This window comes from Elaeis guineensis, chromosome 14, assembly GCF_000442705.2.
Source record: "Elaeis guineensis isolate ETL-2024a chromosome 14, EG11, whole genome shotgun sequence".
NCBI classification, from domain to species: domain Eukaryota; kingdom Viridiplantae; phylum Streptophyta; class Magnoliopsida; order Arecales; family Arecaceae; genus Elaeis; species Elaeis guineensis.
The window spans coordinates 43,557,311-43,577,082 of record NC_026006.2 but is presented as its reverse complement, the minus strand read 5'-3'; the positions used below and the strand labels follow the sequence as shown (position 1 = coordinate 43,577,082).

Sequence of the window (19,772 nt, the reverse complement as noted above, 5' to 3'; positions counted from 1 at the left end):
TTTTTTGACTAAAATATTCATATAATAATTTTATAATTATATTTATATCCCTATAAAATATAATATGCGAAATAACTCTCCAGAATCCTAAAGGAACCCCAAGATATTATTTCTTCCTTTCCCATATGATCAAGATATTATTTCGGCATAAAAAAAACCACAATCAGCCTCGGCTCCTATTTCCACACAATCAAGATATTATTTCTTATTTATCTCTGATTATTTAAAATTCTAAATAATTTTTTAATTTTATTTATATTTTTTTAAATAAAGAGATACTATGAGATAGAACTATCCGCCATCTCTACCCTGCCATCGCTTGTCCCCATCTTCTTTTTCCCTTTGTCTGGCCCCTTCTATTTGTCTCTCTATTTTGTATCACTCCACTCAACTCCGAATGAAAAAACCGATGTCACGATTTTTGTCTTGAATCTAGGGACAACAAAAATATTTTATATATAGTGGGAGTCTCTGGAGTCACATCTTAAATTTTGTTGCTTTTGTAATAAAGATGAATGACCATGTAAATGTTAAATAATTATATTTTGGTATATATAAAAAATAAAAAAAAATACAGTGTTATGCTAACATCATTTTATATTCATGTTATTGTATCCAAACTATCTTTTATTTCTATATGCATCATGATATATATATATATATATAGCCTATTATAGGTTTTGAATTTTTCTATTTAAATCTCTGCACCTTTAATCATAACTCAAAGCAATAGGTCATATTTTGCCTACTCTTTTTTTTTTGATAAATGTGAAAAATATATTTTAAAAAAAATAAGTATGGATGTACACAAAATTAAATTAGACTATAGTAAAAGTAGAGTAGACACAGCAAAGACACAACAACACAAACATAAACAAGGCATATAATATCAACAGATGGATTGAAACATTAAATTGTTTATATAGAAGATATAGATATGTATGCATTGTATGTATGTGTGTATTTCAACTAGATATATATCAAGTTATCTTATGACTATCATTGAAATCATGATTTATGATTGATAAAATATTTTATATCTTTATTGTTGTATTATAAAAAGAAGAAGGAAACATTACAGAGACACCCTTTAAAGTTTTGCCTCTTTACACTTAGATCCCAAAAGAAAAATGTTGCAAAAGAATCCTAAACTTTCAAAACATTGCAAATAGCCCCACCCGTTAGTATCCATTAGACTACATTATGACGTGAGGATTAAATGAGAGGTTAACTTTATGAAATACTATAAGTGCCCTTCATAGAGTTTCATATTTTTGGCGCGAAGTGGAGTAGAGGGAAGGAGGAGTCACATGACATACACGTGACCATCATCCTCCCTTTTTTTTTGGCAGTGCTTTGTTCCTCATCTATTGCAAACAGAAGTGGCATCGAAGAAGGAGGGGGGAAGGGGTTTAATCCTCAAGGAAAAAAAAGGGATTGTACAAAGATGGAAAGGAGAGCATAGATTAAAAGGATAGAGGAGAACCTAGACCGTAATGGCCATGCCTCCACCCAATGCTCCACGGTGTTTTATGATTGCGGGTTGAGGGCATCCATAAGGACCTCATGGACCATGGCTAATTTGGTTGAAGGTTCTTTGACTGCTCTATATTTGAGATACGAGCCACCTTATTTCTCTTAGATTTACCTCATCCACCCATTTCTTCAATTTTTCGATACAGGAAAGAAGAAAAAGATGTTCATTTTTTCAGTGGTATGATCCTCTACCATCACCATGTTCAAGGGACATCATAAACAAACTAATCCAAAGAAATAAGAACCTAGAGGTTGAGCTTCATGTCGACAGAAGATGGAAAAAGTGTTTGGCATCGTGACTGTTTGCTGCATGGGTACTCGCTGGCGGACTGTTGGCAATAAAGTGGAATGTTGGATAGAAAGATATGAAGCTATTTAGTCTGTAGATATAGATAGCTCGGGTTGGAGGGAAATTTAATATTTTAAAACTTTTAGGATCTTTGTGTTCATTAAGATAACTTTTGGGGTCTTAATGTATGTGCTGAAACTTTTGGGGTCTTTATGTAATAAGTTTTTATTGCAATGTAAATATACGTAGTTACTTATTAGTGCCTTAAATCTCTTGATATGATTCAATAGATATCATAGAAGTGAATAATTTGTCAAACCATAGAATCATCTATACACATCCCTACACATTCACACACAACCATACATATTAATGCATTGATCAAGACTTACCAATAATCCATACAATCACCTGTACATATAAATATCCACATACAACTATACATATTTAAGGTATCAAACAAGAATTGCCAATAATTCATACAATCACCTGTATATACAACCACACAACCATACACATTAAGGCATTGAACAAGAAGTGTCAACAATCCATACAATCACTTGTACACATCTAAAGCACTGATCATCTATGCAATCCAAACGATTATCAATTTCATAATGCACAACACATAGTCAACTGTATAAATCAATCACATTTCAAACATGAGAAGTAGGCAAAAGCAATATATCTAATAACATGTTCACAACAATATAAAAGAAAGCTATATATCATTCCACATGCCCAAAGCAACATCAAAAGCTCATACATGCATTGATAAATAAACAACAAAAAACTGTGTATTGATCATGTATTCCCTCATACAATGAATGCATACATGTATCAGCACATAAACAACTTCAAATTCAAAAAAATACTGTACAACAAAAAATAGGACAAAAAATTAATGTCAAGGTCTTCATGGGGGTTGTTGGGCTGGGGTTGCAAAAGAAGCTACTGCTATTACTGTTGCTGAGCTGCTGCTGCTGCCGCTACTGCTGGGGCTGTTGCTCCTAGTGCTGCTGATGTGGATGCTGCTAGGGCTGCTATTGTGGATGCTACTGTGGGGATGCTGCTGTTGCTACAAGGGCTGCTATGGATGCTGATGCTGCTACTGCTGCAGATGCTGCTGCTGTCGCCTGAAAATACAAACATTGAATTTGAAAAGTGCTTTTGCAAGAAAATTTTCTTTTGATGTTCTTCATTGTCTTTCTTGAACTTCTTTTTTTCCTTGATGTAGCAGCAAATATAGTGCTTTTTTATTTAGGTGCAGGTACCCCCTTCTTAGGAGCTTCTTTTATAGGGGGTTTGTTCATCTTTGAACCTTTGCATGTCCTAGCATTGTGCCCCCACTGCATGCAGTTGCTACACCTAAGATGCCTTCAGTCTTTCTTACGTTGTGATGGTTCTGCACCTCATCCTCCTCTCTTCTTCTTGACTTGTTGGGCCTACCAAAAGGTCTCTTATGTGCAGATGCATCTAGTGACTCATAAGAAGAGGGCTCCCATGATTACATACTAGGTACAGGATTGATAACTGGCTTGTATGCTCTCATGAAGATCGCTTTAGTGTACCAATGATCTACATATTGCTCAATTTCTTTCCTAGAGAACATGATCACTGCCGCTGTATGACAACATGATAAACCTGTCAACTCAAACTTCCAGCACCCACATGTTTTTTTCTCAAGGTCAACAATATAGGCACAATCATAATGGTCCACCTCAAAGCTACTTCCTCCACACCATGTAATATGACACTACATAGCCTGCAACTTTGCTAACTCAACTTTCTTTTGAATTTTAGAATATATAGGACTATTATACTTCAATGCTGCCAGTCTCTTTCCTTAGAATCTCTATATCAAATGCCTTCTAATGGTCTCTAGAGAAGTGATAATTGGCTTGTCCTGGCTTTCATGATGTAATTGTTAAATGATTTACATATATTATTCAATATCATATCATAACTTGGCCTGGAACTAAGGGGGTGTTTGGTTGGGGGGAGTGGGGGTCTAGAATCGGAATCGGAATGGATGACTCCCATTCCAACCGTTTAGTTGAAAGGAGTCCCATTCTGATTCCGATTTCGGAGTGGAATGGGAATGGCTCAATCTATATAGACCTCAATCCCTACTCTCCTTTATGGATTCAAATTTTTATTTCAATTTTGATTTTGATTTCAATTCTGATCACGAACCAAACATTTTGGAAGATTTGGCCATTTCGATTTCGATTTCAAGCCATTCTGATTTTCATTCCCATTCTGATTTCAGTTGTGAACCAAACACCCCCTGAATGCATGCCTGCACCATAGAAACAACTCTTATCTAAGTAGCCAATCTACTACTTTTTGATCCAAGTCAGCTAAGACCTTCATCCTCAGCTTGAATTCAGATTGGGTAGATGCCCGAGCTGCTGCATATAAGGCATCCTTGAAGTTCTTTCCTTGGAACAACTTCTTAAAGTTGGCATACAAATACCTCACATAGAACTTGTAATCAGCATTTGGTATCATGCAGTTGAATATCTTCACTAACCCCTATCACGATAAGTCAAAGGTTAGTACATATATATATGAAATATTAGAAAGCCTAATAAGGGCAGACAAGTGTTAGTACCTTTTGTCTGTCCAAAATAAATGTTCAACCTCTTTCTTCATCTGTTCTTATGTCTGTTAAGAGATTGGTTAGAAACCATATATAGGTCTCTTTGTTCTCAGCCTCAACAACTGCCCATGCAATAGGAAAAATGTCATCGATCATTCCCATCTCTTCCAATAGCTAACAAAAGTTATCCTCTCATAGCTCCTTTCAAGTGGCACCCATCCAAGTTGTTGGTGCAGAAATCCGCCTGTGCCAGAGAAGCTGGAGTTGAGGAAGCCGCGGTCGCCGTCGGGACCTACAAGGGAAGTCTAAACCGGAGGTGGGGTTGCTCCGGCAAGACCCTCCGACGCTCAAGTCAGTTCTCTACCTCAACAAGAATGGAGTACTCGAACGGAGAGTTTAGCAGAGTTTTGAGATAAGGCAAAAGGGCTTAAAGAATAACGTATCTGAGTCCCCCTTTTATAGGCGAGGGAGGCAACGGACTGATGGCGACGTTTGTAACCGCCTGGTAGTGGGCCGCCCATGGTCAGGGGAATTGATTGTGAAAGATAATGGAGCAGACACGTGGCCATCATCATGGCCCGCCACATAGGGCCTGTTGCAGGTAGTGGAGTGGCGTCCGTTACTGCTAGTTGTCAGCGAGTAGTGGGATTGTGTAGCACCCGCCGCAGGGAGCGGAGCAGCATCATAGCTGTTGACACAGCCTGTCAGAGGGTAGTGGGGTCGTGCAGCACCTATCGCAGGGGGAAGTGGAGCCGCATGGAATCCGCTACGGGAAGTGGAACAGGATCATGGCCGTTATTGTTATCTGCCAAGGGACACGGATCTGTTGATCATGGCTCGGCAGTAGTCGGAGTTCGGCCTGTGTAGGAGTCCGGGAGGAGTCCCCCTTTCGGACGAGGTCGTGGGTGGAGTCCGGCTCCAGCAGCTGATATTGAGGTCGGAGACTAAGGACGGAGCTTGGCTCCCATAGGGATCCGGACGGAGCCACCCTGCTGTCGATGGCAGAGCCCGGCTCCCGTAGGAGTCCGGGCGGAGCCGTTCTGCTGTTGATGGAGGAGCCCGACTCCCGTAGGAGTCCGGGCGGAGTCGTTCTGCTGTTGATGGAGGAGCCCGGCTCCCGTAGGAGTCCGGGCGGAGCCGTTCTGCTGTTGAAGGAGGAGCCCGGCTCCCGTAGGAGTCCGGGCGGAGCCGTTCTGCTGTTGAAGGAGGAGCCCGTCTCCCGTAGGAGTCCGGGCGGAGCCATTCTGCTGTTGATGGAGGAGCCCGGCTCCCGTAGGAGTCCGGGCGGAGCCATTCTGCTGTTGATGGAGGAGCCCGGCTCCCATAGGAGTCCGGGCGGAGCCGTTCTGCTGTTGATGGAGGAGCCCGGCTCCCGTAGGAGTCCGGGCGGAGCCATTCTGCTGTTGAAGGAGGAGCCCGGCTCCCGTAGGAGTCCGGGCGGAGCCGTTCTACTGTTGATGGAGGAGCCCGGCTCCCGTAGGAGTCCGGGCGGAGCCGTTCTGCTGTTGATGGAGGAGCCCGGCTCCCGTAGGAGTCCAGGCGGAGCCGTTCTGCTGTCGATTTCGGCTGCGGGTAATTTATACCCAACACCAGTCCCCCTACTTCCGAGTTTGAATTTCAAGCGAAGGAAGTATGCAGAGAGAGATGTGCACAGCCGGAATCGTCCCTTCGAATCTTGCGCACTGCCGCCCCTATTTAATGCGCGCACGTCAGAGTCCATTTTTCGGTGAAGGTGACTTGAAAAGTCTTTTCGGAACCCCCGCTGAAACGCGATCCCAAGCGTCGCTTTGCGGAAATTTGTGAGCGGTCAACCCTCGATGGCGGTGAAGGGGATAAGCGCGCCACGCGGCACACCTTAGTTGGCCCAGGTATACCTGCCGCCATAACTGCGCCAGGATCCATCGGCTATTTAAACCCCTCGGCCCCTTCGTAGCTTCATTCTGGCGTTGTTCTTTCATCTGAGAGCCCTGCTTCTCTCGCCCCAGTCCCTGTTTCCTTCCCTTAAACCATGTTATCTACTCGGGAGGCTGTCTTCGAGGGAATTCTTTGGGTTTGGAGGAAGGAAAGAAGGAGAATGGCGGCCGGTGAGAATCTCCGTCGCTCTAGAGGGAGCCCAAGGAAGAATTCCTTCAACAACAGGGGTTTAATAACGGGGGCTGTCGGGGAAGCTATTCTGCCCGCGAATCTCGGGGCAGCAAGGCGGGGTGATACCGGTCAAGAGGGCAGAATAGACGTCACAAGCCATGACGGGATCCTTGACGCCGTCGGGGCCGAGAGACCAGAGGCGGTCGGCGTTGACGGTGGGGCAGTAGAACTTGTTGCGGGGGCGGTGGAAGTAACGCATGCCGACCTTGCCGGAGCGTCTCGGGTGGCGGCCGTCGTTGCCCCCTCCACCTCCGGGGATCCACCCCATCCCTTTTCTGCCAAGGTTGGGACCTCGGGAACAGAATGAGGCGAGATGGGTGAGAGCTGTTACACGCACTGGAGAATGCGATTGAGAAGGATAGAGACGGAGTTCGTAGCTCGGAGCGGTCTCCGGTTCGTCCTGCCCGAACCGTGCCCGCAATACTTGCGATGACGTGTATCTTCTTTTTTCCTGACCCACCGGGTCCTGTAATGTGTACTTCTGTTAAATGAAAAAGTGATTTCAGTACCTTGTTTGCATCTTGTGTTAAATAGTTGTCTGTCGGACTTCTTCGTTTTCCTTTCGTTCTCTTTGTCTGTGTCACGTTGTTCCAAGGTCGTCGGCGACTTTTTCAGTTCACGTGGGGTCGTCATTTGCCGAGCTCCTTTTCGGCTTTTGTGCCGTTCGGGGATACCCACTTGTCAGGTTCGCCCGGATTCTTCTCCGCTGAAGTCGGGGCTAAGTTCGGCTCCCTTGATAGTCCGAACGGAGAAGCCCTCTGGGAGTTGGAGTAGCTCGATTCTCGTAAGAGCCGGGGCAAAGTTTTTCTGCAATCAAAGTCATAAGTAAAGTCCGGCTTCCGTAGAAGTCCGGGCGGAGTTGTTCTGTAGCTGTTGTTGGCGGTGGAGCCCGGCTCTCGTAGGAGTCCGGGCGAAGCCTTTGTTGCTGTCGATGGCGGGGCCCGGCTCCCGTTGGAGTCCGGGCGAAGCCTTCTTAGCGGCGGAACCCGGCTCCCGTAGGAGTCCGGGCGAAGTCTTTTTTGCGGCGGAATCCGGCTCCCGTAGGAGTCCGGGTGAAGTTTTCTTGGCGTAGGGACTCGGCTCCCGTAGGAGTCCGGGCGAAGTCTTTTTTGCGGCGGAACCCGGCTCCCGTAGGAGTCCGGGTGAAGTTTTTTTTTTTTTTTTTTTTTTTTTTTTTTGCGGCGGAACCCGGCTCCCGTAGGAGTCCGGGTGAAGTTTTCTTGGCGTAGGGACCCGGCTCCCGTAGGAGTCCGGGCGAAGTCTTTGCTCATGTCAGGATGAGGTTCTTCTCCTGTTCCTGACAGGGCTGCGGGGGCACATATGGGCGTTGCAAGGCCTCTCCCCCCATCCGGTCTAAAAGAACCGGGCCTTCGACTTTGCTCAAGTTAGGGCGAGGTCTCCTCCTGTCCCTAACAGGGCTGCGGGGGCACATATGGGCGTTGCAAGGCCTCTCCCCCCATCCGGTCTAAAAGAACCGGGCCTTCGACTTTGCTCAAGTTAGGGCGAGGTTCTCCTCCTGTCCCTAATAGGGCTGTGGGGGCACATATGGGCGTTGCAAGGCCTCTCCCCCCATCCGGTCTAAAAGAATCGGGCCTTCGACTTTGCTCAAGTTAGGGCGAGGTTCTCCTCCTGTCCCTAACAGGGCTGTGGGGGCACATATGGGCGTTGCAAGGCCTCTCCCCCCATCCGGTCTAAAAGAACCGGGCCTTCGACTTTGCTCAAGTTAGGGCGAGGTTCTCCTCCTGTCCCTAACAGGGATGCGGGGGCACATATGGGCGTTGCAAGGCCTCTCCCCCCATCCGGTCTAAAAGAACTGGGCCTTCGACTTTGCTCAAGTTAGGGTAAGGTTCTCCTCCTGTCCCTAACAGGGCTGTGGGGGCACATATGGGCGTTGCAAGGCCTCTCCCCCCATCCGGTCTAAAAGAACCGGGCCTTCGACTTTGCTCAAGTTAGGGCGAGGTTCTCCTCCTGTCCCTATCAGGGCTGTGGGGGCACATATGGGCGTTGCAAGGCCTCTACCCCCATCCGGTCTAAAAGAACCGGGCCTTCGACTTTGCTCAAGTTAGGGCGAGGTTCTCCTCCTGTCTCTAACAGGGCTGTGGGGGCACATATGGGCGTTGCAAGGCCTCTCCCCCCATCCGGTCTAAAAGAACCGGGCCTTCGACTTTTATAAGGTTGCCCTCTCGTTTTTGATACCGCCTGCTTGAATTGTCCTAAGACAAATGGGCACGCATTTTTTGATTAGGACGAAATCACTGGTAGTACATCCACAAGTTTTCTGAGCTCCACGGTCGCGGGAGGTCAGCTCCCCCGAGTTTCCTGAGATAATAAGTTTCAGGTCGGACTACTTTCTTGACCTCATAAGGTCCGTCCCAGTTTAGGGCAAGCTTCCCTCGGTCCTGAGGTTGTGAGACAGCAGCTCGTCGGAGCACCAGATCCCCTGCTTTGAATGCCTTGTTCTTCACTCGGGCGTTGTAATATCGGGCAACTTTCTGTCTGTAGGCTGCCATTCGAACCTGAGCAATCTCCCGCCTTTCTTCCAGTAGGTCGAGGTTGGCTCTGAGACTTTGCGCGCTTTGGGGTTCGTCGAATGCCACGACTCGTGCCGACGGGAGTTTAAGCTCGATCGGGATGACGGCTTCCGTACCAAAGGCTAGAGCAAAGGGAGTTTCTCCTGTAGGCAACCTCTGGGTGGTCCGATAAGCCCATAGTACATGATAAAGTTCGTCCGCCCAAGTCCCTTTTGCTCTTTCGAGCCTGGTCTTAATCCCTTGCAAAAGGGTTCTGTTTGTTACCTCAGCTTCGCCGTTCGCCTGGGGATGGGCCACTGATGTGAATTTATGGGAGATGTTTAGGTCTTCACAGAATTCAGCAAATCTGGCTCCCGCGAATTGCCGTCCATTATCAGTGATGAGGGTTCTAGGCAAACCGAACCTGCACACGATCGATTTCCAGACGAAATCCTGAACTTTCGCTTCTGTGATTTTGGCTAGTGGCTCGGCCTCGACCCATTTGGTGAAGTAGTCGATCGCTACAAGGAGGAATTTTCTTTGACCAGACGCCATGGGAAAGGGGCCAAGAATATCCATTCCCCATTGCGCAAAAGGCCATGGGGCGCTCAAGGGAGTAAGCTCGGTAGCAGGTTGTCTCTGGATGTTGGCGTACCTCTGGCATCGATCACACTTTTTGACATATTCAATTGAATCATGGTGCATTGTTGGCCAGTAATACCCTTGGTGGAGCAGCTTGTGGGATAGAGACCTGGCACCTAAATGGCTTCCGCAAGCTCCCTCGTGCACTTCTCATAAAGCGCAGTCAGCTTCTGAGGGTCGGAGGCATCTCAAGAGAGGCAAGGAGTACGATCTTTTGTATAATTTGCCTTCATAAAGAATGTACCGGGAGGCTTGATTTCGGAGTTTCCAGGCTTCTTTCGCATCCCGGGGGAGAATCCCATCTCTAAGATAAGTTATTAGCGGGTCGACCCAGCTGGGCTCGTGGTCGATCTCCATTACGAGTCGCGGTTCTCCCGTACTTGGTTGTTTTAAAACTTCAAAGAGGACGCCCTTTGACAATTCGGCCGGAACCGATGTCGCCAGTTTGGAGAGAAGATCGGCTCTGATGTTCTCCGACCTTGGAATTTGCCTGATGTCGAAACTGCCAAAGGCAAGGATGAACTCCTTCACCTTTTCGAGATATTTGGCCATACTGTCCTCCCGTGCTTCAAAGCTCCCGCTGACCTGCCCTACCACAAGTTGGGAATCGCTGTGCACCCGGAGTTGACCTATTCCAAGCTCCTTAGCGATCCTCAATCCTGCGATCAGAGCTTCATACTCCGCACCATTGTTCGTCGTAGGGAATTCGAAATGCAGAGCGTACTCCATAATGACTCCCTCCGGGCTGGTCAAGATCAGGCCTGCACCCGCGCCTGCCATGTTGGACAATCCGTCCACATGGAGGGTCCAAAAGTTATCGGACGAACTGGCTTCTTCGTCGGGGGAGTTCGGTTGAGTCCTCAGGTCGTCGATTTTGTTTTGCTCAGGTTCGGCCTCCTCGGGGATGGTGCATTCTACTATGAAATCTGCCAACACTTGGGCTTTTATCGCCGGTCTAGGCTTGTAGTTGATGTCGAATTCTGTGAGCGCGATGGCCCATTTCGCCATTCTTCCGGAGATATCAGCTCGGTGTAAAACCGCCTTGATCGGTTGGTCGGTGAGTAACGTCACCGTGTGCCCTTGAAAGTAAGGTCGGAGTCTCCGAGCTGCAATCAACAAAGCGTAGGTCAGTTTTTCTAATTTAGTATACCTGGTCTCGGCGTCCCTCAACACGCGACTAATGTAGTAGACCGGTCGCTGGACTTTCATTTCCTCCTTAACAAGGACGGCTGCAAGGGCTGTGGGAGAGACTGCCAGGTACAAAAATAATTCCTCCTTGGGCTCGGGCTTTGCCAGCAGCGGGGGTGAGCCAAGATAGCTTTTCAACTCTTCGAATGCCTGTTGGCATTCAGGGGTCCAACAGAAGTTTTTCGGCTGCTTGAGGGTTTGAAAGAAGGGCAGACATCGCTCGGCCGACCTTGCGACAAAGCGATTGAGAGCCGTAACTCTTCCTGTGAGGCACTGAACCTCTTTGATCGATCTTGGGGCAATCATATTTTGGATGGCGCGGATTTTCTCCGGATTGGCCTCGATCCCGCGCCCTGATACCATGAAGCCCAGGAACTTCCCCGAGGTTACCCCAAAGGCGCATTTGGTTGGGTTCAGCTTCATTCTATACTTTCGAAGAGCGCCAAAGGTTTCTTCAAGGTCGGTGACATGATTTTCGGAAGACCTGCTTTTCACGAGCATATCGTCCACATAAACTTCCATATTTCGGCCGATCTGCTCCTTGAAGATTTTGTTCACCAGTCGTTGATAGGTTGCACCCGCGTTCTTGAGGCCGAATGGCATAACCCTGTAGCAGTAAAGGCCGCGATTAGTGATAAAAGCAGTCTTTTCTTCATCTTCCGATGCCATTCTAATCTGGTTATAGCCGGAGAATGCGTCCATGAAAGTGAGAAGCTCATGGCCCGAGGTAGCGTCCACCAGTTGGTCGATCCTAGGAAGGGGGTAGCTGTCCTTTGGGCAGGCTTTATTCAGCTTTTTGAAGTCGATACACATCCTCCACTTGCCGTTTGCTTTCTTGACCAAGACAACATTGGAGATCCGCTCTGGATAATTGACCTCCTTGATGAATCCGGCCTTGAGAAGTTTATCCCCTTCCTCGGCTATCGCCTTCTGCCTCTCCGGGGCATGACTCCGGATTTTTTCTTTTGTTGGCCGATGTTTAGGGTCGACCGCCAGATGATGTTTCATGACTTCTGTCTCAATCCCCGGCATATCCGTCGGGACCCATGCGAAAATGTCCGCATTCCTTCGGAGAAAATCCACGAGATGCGTCCGCACCTCCCCCTCCAGGTTGGAGCCAATTAACACCACATGCTCCGCATTCCCATCATTCAAAGGAATTGGTATTAGGTCCTCGATCGGGCCGCCCCTCTCTTCAGTGAGGTCGTCGCGCGCATCCAACCCGTCGACTGGACAGAGGTCCGCTTGATCGCCTCTTTGCAGGGCAATATTGTAGCAGTGCCTGGCCAGCGCTTGGTCTCCCCGAACTTCTCCAATCCCCTTGTCTGTGGGGAACTTCAACTTCAAATGGTAGGTTGAAACAACGGCCCTAAGGGCATTGAGGCCGGGTCGGCCGAGAATTGCATTGTAGGCAGACGGCGCCTTTACCACCAGGAAATTCACCAGGGCTCTGGACTGCTTTGGATGCTGACCAGCGGTCACAGTTAGAGCTATCATTCCTTCCGTCGGAATGGCGTCACCAGTAAACCCTATCAGGGGAGAGCACATCGGCCTTAGATGACCGCCAAGAGTGGCCATTCTCGAATAGGCGCTGTAGAATAAGATGTCGGCCGAACTTCCGTTGTCGACGAGAATACGACGGACATCATAATCTGCTATGTTCAAGGAAACTACGACCGCATCGTTATGAGGGAATTGGACTCCCTGGGCGTCTTCTTTAGTGAAGGCTATGGGCTCTTCAACTTTTTGCCGCTTGAGGGGTGCAGCTGATGTGCTGGTTGCCTCCAGCCGGGATTCTCCCGAGATGACGTTGACGGAATCCGACGAAGGCTGGTCATCCGGCCACCCTTTATCATCAACCATGACCGGGGGTAGTTGTGCGGAAACCTCACGGGAGGGCATCGGATGAGAAAAAGAGAGTTGGGTACCGGAAAAGACGGCCGAAAGTGGGTCCGTTGAGTGCTCCTTCAAGAACAAGGGTGCTGCGAAGACACAGTCCTTCCTCTAGCGCCAATCTTGTTGGTGCAGAAATCTGCCTGTGCCGGAGAAGCTGGAGTTGAGGAAGCCGCGGTCGCCGTCGGGACCTGCAAGGGAAGTCTAAATCGGAGGTGAGGTTGCTCCGGCAAGACCCTCCGACGCTCAAGTCAGTTCTCTGCCTCAACAAGAATGGAGTGCTCGAACGGAGAGTTTAGCAGAGTTTTGAGATAAGGCAAAAGGACTTAAAGAATAACGTATCTGAGTCCCCCTTTTATAGGCGGGGGAGGCAACGGACTGATGGCGACGTTTGTAACCGCCTGGTAGTGGGCCGCCCATGGTCAGGAGAATTGATTGCGAAAGATAATGGAGCAGACACGTGGCCATCATCATGGCCCGCCACATAGGGCCTGTTGCAGGTAGTGGAGTGGCGTCCGTTACTGCTAGTTGTCAGCGAGTAGTGGGATTGTGCAACACCCGCCGCAGGGAGCGGAGCAGCATCATAGCTGTTGACACAGCCTGTCAGAGGGTAGTGGGGTCGTGCAGCACCTGTCGCAGGGAGAAGTGGAGCTGCGTGGAATCCGCTACGGGAAGTGGAATAGGATCATGGCCGTTATTGTTATCTGCCAAGGGACACGGATCTGTTGATCATGGCTCGGCAGTAGTCGGAGTTCGGCCTGTGTAGGAGTCCGGGAGGAGTCCCCCTTTCGGACGAGGTCGTGGGTGGAGTCCGGCTCCAGCAGCTGATATTGAGGTCGGAGATTAAGGACGGAGCTTGGCTCTCATAGGGATCCGGACGGAGCCACCCTGCTGTCGATGGCAGAGCCCGACTCCCGTAGGAGTCCGGGCGGAGCCGTTCTGCTGTTGATGGAGGAGCCCAGCTCTCGTAGGAGTCCGGGCGGAGCCATTCTGCTGTTGATGGAGGAGCCCGGCTCCCGTAGGAGTCCGAGCGGAGCCGTTCTGCTGTTGAAGGAGGAGCCCAGCTCCCGTAGGAGTCCGGGCGGAGCCGTTCTGCTGTTGATGGAGGAGCCCGGCTCCCGTAGGAGTCCGGGCGGAGCCATTCTGCTGTTGATGGAGGAGCCCGACTCCCGTAGGAGTCCGGGCGGAGCCGTTCTGCTGTTGATGGAGGAGCCCGACTCCCGTAGGAGTCCAGGCGGAGCCATTCTGCTGTTGAAGGAGGAGCCCGGCTCCCGTAGGAGTCCGGGCAGAGCCGTTCTGCTGTTGATGGAGGAGCCCGGCTCCCGTAGGAGTCCGGGCAGAGCCGTTCTGCTGTCGATTTCGGCTGTGGGTAATTTATACCCAACACAAGTCAATAATGGATCTGCATCCATCAAGAAAGTCCCTCTTGAAAGTATGAATATAGACATAAAAGGGCCATTGCCTTTCCTTGGGCAATGAACTAATGAGCATGGTGCTATCGGGGTTAATCCTTTTAATGATATCACAATACTCCCACAGTTTTTCATATTGCTCCCTATGCGACTTATGAATGGCTAGGAGTGCCTTCTTCTTTGCCTTATAAGCTTGAGCCCTGAAGATCTGTATCTTGGCATCCCTCTTCACCCTTTAAACAAATCTTTTAACACTCTATTTGATATCATCCCTAATATCCTCCATGTAGGCTTCAGACAACCATCTGGAGTTCACAAGGTGATTATCAAAATATCTCCTACATTTACGTATGGGTTGAAACTTTCTAATCTGATAAGTGGATACCCTCTATAGGGGGAGGCATATATCCTCCATCCATAATTTTTCTTACAGACTGTAGTTACCCTAGCTTTTTTATTGTGTTTGTACTCATAGTCAAACCTTGGTTCTATAACATATTGCCTCAAAGCCTTTCTAATCACTTTGATTGAAGCAAAAAGCATTCCCAACTTCAAATCTATAGGCTTCAAAAAATCTGTGATCTTATTAAACTTTGGAAGCTAGAGCTATCGCCTTCACCATCTAATGAGCTACCAATGCTTTTTAGCTCATCACTATCAGCGAGCTCAGGCTCTTTTGCAACTGTCTCCTCTTCTTCTATAACTCCTTCCACCTATCTTTTAATATTTGTATCAGTAATTGAATCATCAATATACTCCTTAAACAACTCAACATCCTCCTTATCAGAGACTAAGAAGTCACTCAAGGGTTGACTATGATCACTGTCAGAACTAATTTAGTCATATCCTTCTTCATCCATAGGCCTTTTATCAGGCCTTCCATCTTGTTCTTGATTTTGCCCTTGCTGTTGATCCTACTCTTGATCCTGCCCCTACTGCTGACCCTACTCTTGATCCTGCCCTTACTGCTGACCTTGCCTCTCCTCTTATTACTTTCCAACTACCTCATCAATGTCTTGGGTTGACGGAAGTGCAGAGGGTGGCTCAGCTGTATCTAGATAAATCTCATCGATTACATATTCTACATAAACTGCTATATGCCTCTCCCCCTTACAAATAGCCAGCATTTATGCCACATCCTGATCAGTGTACAGAGGCTTCAGTCTGTCTTCCAAAGGCTGTCAGAGGATTGTATAGTACGATTACTCTACCTTCTAGTAGCCAAGCTCCTTCATCGTGGTCTCCAGCTCTACATAACTCATTAAGTCAGGGTCACAACTACCTAAATAACTGATAGAGCCACCAATATACTATATGCTGGGAGAGAAATGAAGATATCTCCTATAATGAATTTTTAATATAAATAGATCATCCATTCTACGTACATACATAAAACTTTGTTAACTTAATATTATTACATTGCAACAACATTTGCTAACTTACTTACAATGCAAAATTGTTAACTAAATTATCTCAAAATAGAACATTATTGGAATATAACATTATAGTAAGCATAAAGGTTCAATTATTTGGAGTTGGATCTCTAAGGATGGGGGTTCCATTCTTTAACTTAGATAATACTGCTACTTACATTAATTAATTATTGCCTTAAAAAAATATGATTAATATAAAAATTAATTAAAAATTAACATTCCATAATGGACCACTGTAGTTTAACTGCTCTAACAGTCCACATAGATATGGTTTGTTGCCTTCCAGCCATACCACGGCATATAGGAATTTGGGATGGTGCATTGGTCCCTTACCTTCACCATTTTCAAGTGCTTTTGGTCCACTGTTACTATCCCCTTACACTAAGGTAGCAAATGCCTACCAATGAATTTGGACAGAGGCTTCCCTACTTCGGTAGAGTAGAATCCCAATGCTAAAAATAAATAATTTCATATAAACCCCAAATAGGAACTGACTATAAAACCAGAAAAATGTACACATTACCAAATTCAAACTATTTGAAAGCATAAAAACACAATAAATCGATTGTTTTGAAGCAAGAAAAATATTAAATGGCAAACGAAATTCCTTTCAACCACAAATACCAAAAAATTTTAAAACCTACCTCTTCAAATCAACAAATCCATTGAATACCTATGAATCGGCAACTGGTGAGGATTCTAGCAAGATCAAATTTTTTGATGGATTTGGAGATTAACAGGCTATAGCGGATTTGGAGATTAGGGCTCTAGCAAAAATAAAATGTCTCCAATGGTTCCCACCCCCTAAAAAAAATCTGATAGTTAAAAAGTAGGGTGGGCATTTTGGTCATTACATAATTTTTGTTGACACTATTAAGATGGAGACTGACGGTTGGGACTATTTGCAATGTTTTGAAAGTTTTGGGGCTCCTTTGCAATTTTTTTTCTTTTGGAGTCTACGTGTAAAAAGGTAAAACTTTAAGAGGTGTCTCTATAATTTTTTCAAAGAAGAAATGCTTAAAAAGTGTCAAAATACCTCTACTAGTCCATCCACCCAAGATGATAAAAATAAGAAGGTTATTTGAAATGATAGATTGATGGAGGAGTTCATTGATTTATGTATTGGTGAAATTGAAGATGATAATCACCCAGGAACACATTTCAATAGGGAAGGATGGGCCAATACAACTAAAAAACTTAATAAGAAAATTGAAAACCAATATGACTATAAATATTTAAAAATAAATAGGTTAATCTAAAACCAAACTAGAGCATTTGGATGAGATTGGTAGCAAAGAAAATAGGGCTTGGATAGAATCTTATTACAAATGCAATAGATGCACCAGAAGCATGGTGGGAAAAAATTGCAAGTATAAAAAATTGTATACTGATATTTGTAAGATTTTTTATACTATGATTCAAAAATTACTATTGATAATTATATATTCTTAACTTATAGAAAATTTTTGATGCAGTTGAGTTTCGAAAATATGTTCCACAACATACCATGAAATTGGATAGGTTATTTAGAGATACTAGTATCACATGGGAGAGGGCTTGAGCACCAGTTTCATAGATACAGGGAGATGTTGAGAGAATATGTGGAGTACATGAGAGGTTAGATGGAGAAAATATTAATATATTTGAGGGCTTATGTGACTCAGATGAAAATCCTAATCTAATTGTATATGGAATTGATGACCTTTCCACTGGTATAGATAATGTTAACCCTACCCTGCATCTTATCCCATCTAGGAGAAAAAAAATAAAATTAGCCCTAAAAATTAGGATAAGAAATGTAAGAAGGTAAGAGGTGCTGTGCAATTGTCTCAGGAGTTTAGTTGTTTTGTTGACATAGTGTAGAGGAGCACAATATATATCATCCAAGATGATTGATAAGCCTGGATGTAGCATCGACGAGATAATAAAAATGATGCGAGCAATACTTGAGATAAAAGCACAACCCAAACTATTTCTACTTGCTATTGAGATGATCCTTAAAAGAGAACAACAAGAGATGTTTGTGGCCCTCTAGGATACCCATCTTCAGATTGAATGGCTCGGGCAAATGTTAAACCTATGAAACTAGTTCTTGATACTTTATTATGGTGATATGCTTTTTGTAGTTTAATTGTGAATATTTATATTAGAATTAGGTGGATTATATGTATTTGTGTTATATCTTGGTCAATATGTTGTGAATATTATGAATATTATGGATATTATAGGTTAAATATATTGATGTTTTATAATATCTCTATATTATAAATTATTTATTTATTTTGTTATGGATATTTTATTTTTTGCATAATATTTTCTATATAAATATGGGTAGTGGGGATAATAGCTATAAAGAGAATAATTACAGCAAAAATGAGATAGTTAATGATATTGAATTTTATGTATTACTGATTGTAGCCGCTAGTATGGCTACTAAATATTGCACAAAGTATGCTGACAAAGAGCCTTGTAAGACCTCTTATGAAATTGGATACAAGTTGGTACTAGAGATTCGACAAGGCAAGCCAAATAGATGTTAATAATAGTTTATAGTAGAGAAAAATATATTTATTGATCAGTGCAAGTAATTGAAAGTCAAATATGATTTGAAAGCTTCTAGAAATATTTCTATTGAGGAGTTGGTAGCCATATTTTTGATGATTCTACGATATGGTTTTGGGAATAGAATAGTTCAAGAAATGTTTCAACATTCAGGAGCAATAGTTAGTAGATATTTATCCATGTCTTAACTGTTGTCCTAAAAATATCAAGGGATATTATTAATCCAATTAATAGAGAGTTCAATTCTATTCCAAGTAAAATCTATGATGACAATTGCTGGTAGCCTTATTTTAAGAATTGCATTGGAGCAATTAATGGTACCCATGTACTAATAAAAGTTTCTTCATATAAGCAAATACTATATATTGGCCAAAAAAGGATTCCTGTACAAAATATTATCACTTGTTCTAATTTTGACATAGGTTTTACTTTTATTTGGTCTGGATAGGAGGGTACTGCTCATAATACTCATATTTTTTAAAGACCATAAAGAAGAGCTCAAATTTTCATACCCACCTAGAGGTATGCATTTTAATTAAATATATTATAATGATAGATAAATATTTTAACTTTCACATATAAGTACTAAATTCTAATATGTATATTCATGTAGGTAAATATTGCTTGGTGGATGCAGGGTATCCTTACATGGCAAAATATATGGGGCTATATAAAGGGAAAAAATGTTAGCTATCAGATTTTTGATGTGGAAGTCAACTAAGGAGCATGCATGAAATCTTTAATCATACACATTCCTCACTAAGATGTACTATTGAGAGGACATTTGAATGTTGGAAAAGTAAATAAAAAATATTGAGTATAATTCCTAATTTTTTTTATTATAAATAAATTCAAATTGTGGTGGCTTCAATGGCCATTCATAAATTTATTAGAAATCATATAATTAAAGACTTTGAGTTTCAGCCTTATAATGATGATGAGGATCTACTTCCGCTAGATTGTTTAGAGATTAGTGAATCAAAAGAAGAATCAAGTATGAAGAAAAGATGAACAACAAATAACCATGAGATGGATGTTTAGCATGATTATATTACTACTTTTCTTATAACTCATTGACTTCTTTTTTTATAAAATTATACATGTAATATAGATTTTTTCTTGTATCATTCATATTTTGGTTTTGAGTAAACTTACATCTTGCATTTTTGTTGCTATTAAAATCAATAATATAAAATAATTTGGTGATAATAATAGTTAATGCATATTTTAGAATTTGTTATAGATAAGGTAGCATCAAATATATACTTGATTTATCAATATTAACCGATAACATTTCATCCTATATAAGAAAACCAAGGATAAGGAAAGCATTGGGTAGAAAAGAATCCTACAATCTCACTTTTTACAAGCATGATTGAATGCATCTATATTATACTATAAACACAAGATTATATTATAATATATCATACTATTATGATATTATATTATACTACTTTACATTATATCACAATAATATGTTATATTATATCACATTATGGTAATATTATAATATATAATAATATTTTATTATGTACTAATACCATATGTTGTTATATT

General features: G+C 44.2%; 1 pseudogene; it reads left to right on the top strand.

The window, feature by feature from the left end:
• Positions 1-17,911: 17,911 nt before the first annotated feature.
• Positions 17,912-19,226, top strand: LOC140853606 (uncharacterized; annotated as a pseudogene).
• Positions 19,227-19,772: the final 546 nt, after the last annotated feature.